We start from the raw sequence: 6,000 nt of genomic DNA, 5'->3' as shown, positions 1-6,000 counted from the left end.
AGAGAGTAAGAACAGAGTGGATGAGGAATTTGGAAGGAATTTGAGTATAAAGTGGAGGGACTGTAAGAAAATGTTCTGGAAAGAGGTGAAAAGAGTAAGACAGGGTGGAAGTGAAATTAGCAGGGGAGTGAAAGACAAAAATGGTAGATTACTAGTGGAGAAGGGAGAAAAAGTGAGCAGATGGAGAGAACACTTTAAGGAATTGTCGAACATAGAGCATGGAAGTAATGCGAGTATATGTGGCTGGGGAATGGCTGGGAGAAGGAGGGAGGTGAGAAGACAGGAAGAAATCAGTAGGATAGAAGTTGTGGAAGCAATGAAGAAAGTTAAATCAGGGAAAGCCCCAGGAATTGATGGAGTGTGTGGTGAAATGCTGAAGCATGGGGGAGAGATAGTAGTAGAATGGATGTGGAAGATGTGCAGATTGGCCTGGGAGGAAGGTAGAGTCCCGGAGGATTGGAAGTCAGGTATAGTTATTCCCTTGTACTAAGGAAAAGGGGAAAAAGAAGTGTGTGGTAATCATAGGGGCATTTGTCTTCTTAGTATAATAGGAAAAGTGTATGGTAGATTACTTATTGACAGAGTTAGAGAAAGAACAGAGAAATTAGTTGGAGAAGAACTTTAGGCTTTAGGAAGGGAAGAGGTTGTGTAGATCAAATATTCATTCTTAGATCTTTAGTGGAAAAGTTTCTAGAGAAGGGAAAGAAGTTGTATGCGGCTTTCATGGATTTGGAGAAAGCATATGACAAGGTGGATAGACAAGGATTGTGGAAAGAGTTAAGAATATATGGAGTAGATGGGGAGTTGTTGAATGCTGTGAAGAGTATGTACGATGGTGCGAAGGCTGCAGTGCGTGTGGATGGTGATCTAAGTGAATTTTTCTCTTTGAAAGTTGGGTTGAACAGGGATGTGTCATGTCTCCATGGTTGTTCAATCTGTACATGGATGGGGTAATAAAAGAGGTACAAGGTAGGGTAGTGGATGTTGGAGTGGCCCTGGTGAGAGAGGATAGTGTTTGGAAACTCCCTGTACTGTTGTTTGCAGATGATACTGTGTTGTTGAGTGAAGATGAAGGGGAGCTGCAAGGCTTGATGGATGAGTTTGGAAGTGTGTGCAAGAAACGGAATCTAAAGGTGAATGTAGGGAAGAGTAAAGTAATGGTCTTTGAGAAAGGTGAAGTCAGTGAATGTACTGCGAGGTTGGATGGTGAGGAATTGGAAAATGTTAGTACGTTTAAGTACTTGGGTAGTGTGATGAGTGAGGATGGAGGTTTGGAGGGTGAAGTGCTTGAAAGGGTGCAGCAGGGAAGAAAGGTTGCTGGTTCTTTGAAAGCAGTGATAAGAAACAGGGAAGTGAGCATGGAAGTGAAAAAGTTACTACATGACAGTATTGTGATACCAACTCTAACGTACTGAAGTGAAGCTTGGACGTTGTTGGAAGGACACAAGTAAAGAGTGAGAGCAGTGGAAATGAGTTATTTAAGAGGAGCCTGTGGAGTCACATGGAGAGACAGGCTGATGAATGAGGATATAAAGGAACGTTGAGGTGTGGATGTGGATGTGATAGGAAGCGTTTTGAGGAACACACTGAGGTGGTTTGGCCATGTGGAGAGGATGGAGGGTGAAAGACTGACAAAGAGAGTGTATGTGAGTGAGGTGGAGGGGGTAAGAGGGAGGGGGAGGCCGAGGGTGAGATGGAGGGATGGGGTGGAGAGGTATATGAGAGAGGGGTGTGTGAGTTGGGAGCAGGGCAGTGCAATGGCAGGGAACAGGGAGATTTGGAGGCGATTTGTTTGTGGCCACCCCAAATGGGATTGAGGCATCTGGCAATAGATAGATAGATAGATATTTTAGTTATATATGGATATGGCACATACCTTCAGCTTTCTCCTGGGATGTTTGTTGAGCCTTCGTCCGTTACCGTAGGACTTGTGGAGACTTCTGAAGTTGGGTAACGAATTCTCCACTTTACACTTCCCGACACCCCTTAATATGATTATCACAGCCTGATATTATCACCAGAAACACTCTCTATGATTTTCAAGTAGTTTGGAATCCATACACCCCCCCAAAAAAAAAACTGTGAAAGCAATGAAAATTACAAGCGTGTATGAGCTTCCCACTTGCGCTCGTTCCCCGCTGGTATTCTGTCATTTATTATTCATAAACACACTCACACTTTATATTCCTATTACTTTATTACACATCTCTCTCTCTCTCTCTCTCTCTCTGTATATATATATATATATATATATATATATATATATATATATATATATATATATATATAGTATTTATCCATAAGTTTCCTTCAGTAATAGTAGTTTATATTTCACTCCAGGCATTAACTTTCTTGTTCAGTAAACTAGGGCAGAGAGCAAAGCTTTGACTGTCATTACTCCAAGTATTTGTACTCAAATTCTTATATTAGTAATTATTTACATTTCTGTTTTATTTACACTATGTTATACACTGTCACTTCCAGTAAATAAGGGCTCCTTTCCCTTGGAGCCAGGATGAACTTGGGACACTGAAGCACTCGTAGTTTATCACCATTTCCTCCACTGGCTTATCACACGATTCACCAGAAAGATTGTAGTCACTGTCCATCATTATCATGGATAAATTAGCCAGTTCACGCTCCACAGCAAAGTCATTTAGTCCTTTACCCCTTCCCACATGAGGTTTAGTAGTGGAAGAGGTCACAGGGCCCTCTAGAAGTGGCAGAAATGGAGGGGCGCGAGTGCTACGTGCTTTCATCTCAAGAAACAACACTGAACTAAATGACGAGGCGGATATGGGGCCACCAAGGGTTGACAACGTCAGCAAGGTGACAGCTGCTAATTTATATGCTGTGAAATGATTGGCAGGAAATTAGGTAGTTCCAGGTGAATGTAAATATCACTTAGGCTTCTCCCTTCCTTTCTTATATATATTTTTATTACGAGAATAGATTATACAGCATATTTCAAGGGGAAATTTCCAGGGAAAATTAGCGAACAAGTGCACGTGGGGTGTTGCCAGGTGATAATTAGCCAACTCCAGGTGTATGGCACTATCAGTTACCTTATTTCTTTTTTGGTATATATTATTTTGTATAAGAATAAGGCATAGGTCTTATTTCAATGGATGAAATCAGTGGAATATTCCGGGGAAGATTTGCTTAACGCAGCGTGGTCGGGCAGGCGAGAGGAGAGGGTAATGGAGAAGAGGTAGGGAGGGGAGTCAAGAACGGGGATAAATAGCTAAATTGTCAACAATGGATGGGAGTACAGATGACATTAGCAGTGCTGGCTATTGTTGGACACTGGCAGTACTGATAGATGATACTAGCCACCACTTGAAAGCCTGGGAGAATTCAAAATAACACAGAATTGCAAAAGTGATACCTCGCGGTATGATCCATTGCACCCGAGCATCACGAAAGTGACGCCCCGCGGTTAAGGGGTTAATTAATGGTTAAGAGTGCACCATAATATACACCCCCATAACACTGTACACTAACCTGCAAGAAAGTTATTGCATCATTTCGTAGACCGCCCAACACGAAGAGTTAGCATATTAGATCTGGTTTTGGGCACATCGGAGAACTTCGTAATTAATCAGAGAAATTACCAATATGCCGGGAATCGAACCCAGGACTCTCAGGTGAGAGCCAGGCAGCATACCACTTGACCACGACCAGGTAAATGTTAACTCACGTTGTCACAATCTTGTAACCAACGTCCCTCCACCCCCCACTGTGGGCCTGAAGAGGGTGAGTTAACCCCCTGGCACTCGGGCAAGATTGTGACAACGTGAGTTAACTTTTACCTGGTCGTGGTGTAGTGGTATGCTGCCTGGCTCTCACCTGAGAGTCCCGGGTTCGATTCTCGGCATATTGGTAATTTCTCTGATGATTTTTCCTGTGTAAAAATACAGGTTCTCTCTTCATTTGTAATTAATGTTATGGGAGGGGAAGACTTTAGTACTAGAGACCATTGCATGGTCGCATGCAACATCATTTTCGGTGAAGACAACATCTGGGCTAGTTACAAGAAAGTGCCTGACTACAAGAAAGCAGAGTTTCAAAAATTAAAGGAACTAATTGGTTCTAGTGACTGGAATCTCATTGTTCAAACAGTAGATATTAATGAAGTATGGAAATTATTCACAGATATTCTGAGTAAAATAGTAACATTATGTATTCTAATGCAAAACAAAAAGCCTGCTAAAAATAATAAACTCAAATGGTGGAATATGGAATTTAAGCATTGCCTATCAGCTGAAAAACTTGCACACAAAAATTATATCATCAAAGAGAATCAAACTGATATAAATAAATATGATGCTCTGTCTCGAAAAGCAAATAAATATATAGATAAAGCAAAGAAAAGCCTTGAAACTCACATTGTGTGTATGAGTAAATAAAACCCAAAAGAATTTATCAGCTATATCAGAAACAAGAAGGTAATATCACCAATAAGTGGCACACTAGTCACAAATAATGGGCAGTATACTGTTATGAAGGGGGACTTACCAGTTAGGTAGTCTCGTACCTTCGAAACGTTTCTGGTACCGTAAGTTCGGTACGAGTCAGAGTTGCCAGTTAGCCTGGTGTTTGTAAGCATAGTTATTTCGTAAGTTATGCATTAATTTTTATGCTCCTTTTCTCTATATGTTTTATTTAAGTAATTGCTTGTTAAATTATGTAATTTAAGTTCGTATGGTTAATGATTTAGAATGTTATGTAATGTGAGAACTCTAGCATGTTTTGATGTCTCATAGCTGGTAACTGTTGTTGCTAGGGGCTGATGCAAGACAGTATGTCCTAGAATGTTGGAGAAGTAGAAGTTTCGAGAGTAATTCAAGCTTATATAAGAATGAGAAAGAGACTAGTCAGAGAGTCAGTCAGTTTGGAGTTTAGTCGAGTTTCAGGTCAGTTTGTGTGAAGTGCAGTCGGTTTTGGTGCACTGTCAGTGTCGGTGAAGGTTGTATATTTTTGGTACTTGTGAAAACAGTGGCAAACAGTGACGGGTTATTGAAGTTTGTATATCAGTGGAACTTGAGAAGACAGTGAAGTGTATTAAGTGTAATTACTGTCAGTGAAGATTATTTTCAGTACTTGTGTAATAAGCGAAGTGTTAGCAAGCATTAAGTGTACTAACTGTGAAGTGTTGTTAAACATTAAGTGTAACTGCAATCTATAAAGTGTGTATAGCTCCAGTGCTTGTGCGTACAGTGAAGTTGAAAAGCATTAAGTGGAATTATTTGGAAAATAAAGACAGTGAACTTTAAGAAGCCAGTGTTTATTTTCGCCTCAGCTGATCTTGTATACTGCACAACTAAAGGCTGACCATAAGAAGAACAACTCACTGGGCAACGTCCTTCCTATACTGTACTACTGCTGTTGGAGCCTGTGGCAGTGTGGGGACTGAGACGTAACGCTGGTGTCAGGAGTGAGGATTATTTCAGGGCTGCAGTGAGTCTAACCTTCGACATGGAAGCAGAAGGTGTGAAAACAAGGTCTACGGCTGGACAGGAGGAGGAAATTTCCCTGGCGACAATCGTGAAGCTAATACAGGCACAGAGTGATAAACTAGAGGCACAAGGAGAAGGACAGAAAAAACTTCAAGCACAGTTACAAGCACAAAGTGCTCAGCTACAGGCAGCACAGAATGCAGGACAGAAAAAGCTCGAAGAACAATTACAGGCACAGAAGAAAGAAATCAAAGAACAATTACAGGCATAGAATGAAGAAGCGAAAGAACGATATGAACATCTTCGGGAGGCATTACAGGAGCAACAGGGGGAATTACAACTGACCATGCAAGGACAGCCAGATGCATTCATTGGGGAAATCAAGGAAGAATAGCAACAGCTTAAGGAGGAAGTAGATGCCAAGTTAGAGCAGCAGAAGTATGAGGTAAGCAATAATGTGACAGAGTGTAAACAGCATGTAGATGAACAATTGAAGACAGTTAATGAGGAAATAGTGACGGAGTGCAAACAGCATGTGGAA

Source organism: Coenobita brevimanus, chromosome 100, assembly GCF_032717465.1.
Source record: "Coenobita brevimanus isolate Jiangsu-jjx chromosome 100, ASM3271746v2, whole genome shotgun sequence".
Taxonomy (NCBI): Eukaryota; Metazoa; Arthropoda; class Malacostraca; order Decapoda; family Coenobitidae; genus Coenobita; species Coenobita brevimanus.
The sequence above is the reverse complement of the archived record's forward strand: the minus strand, read 5'-3'. Positions refer to the sequence as shown.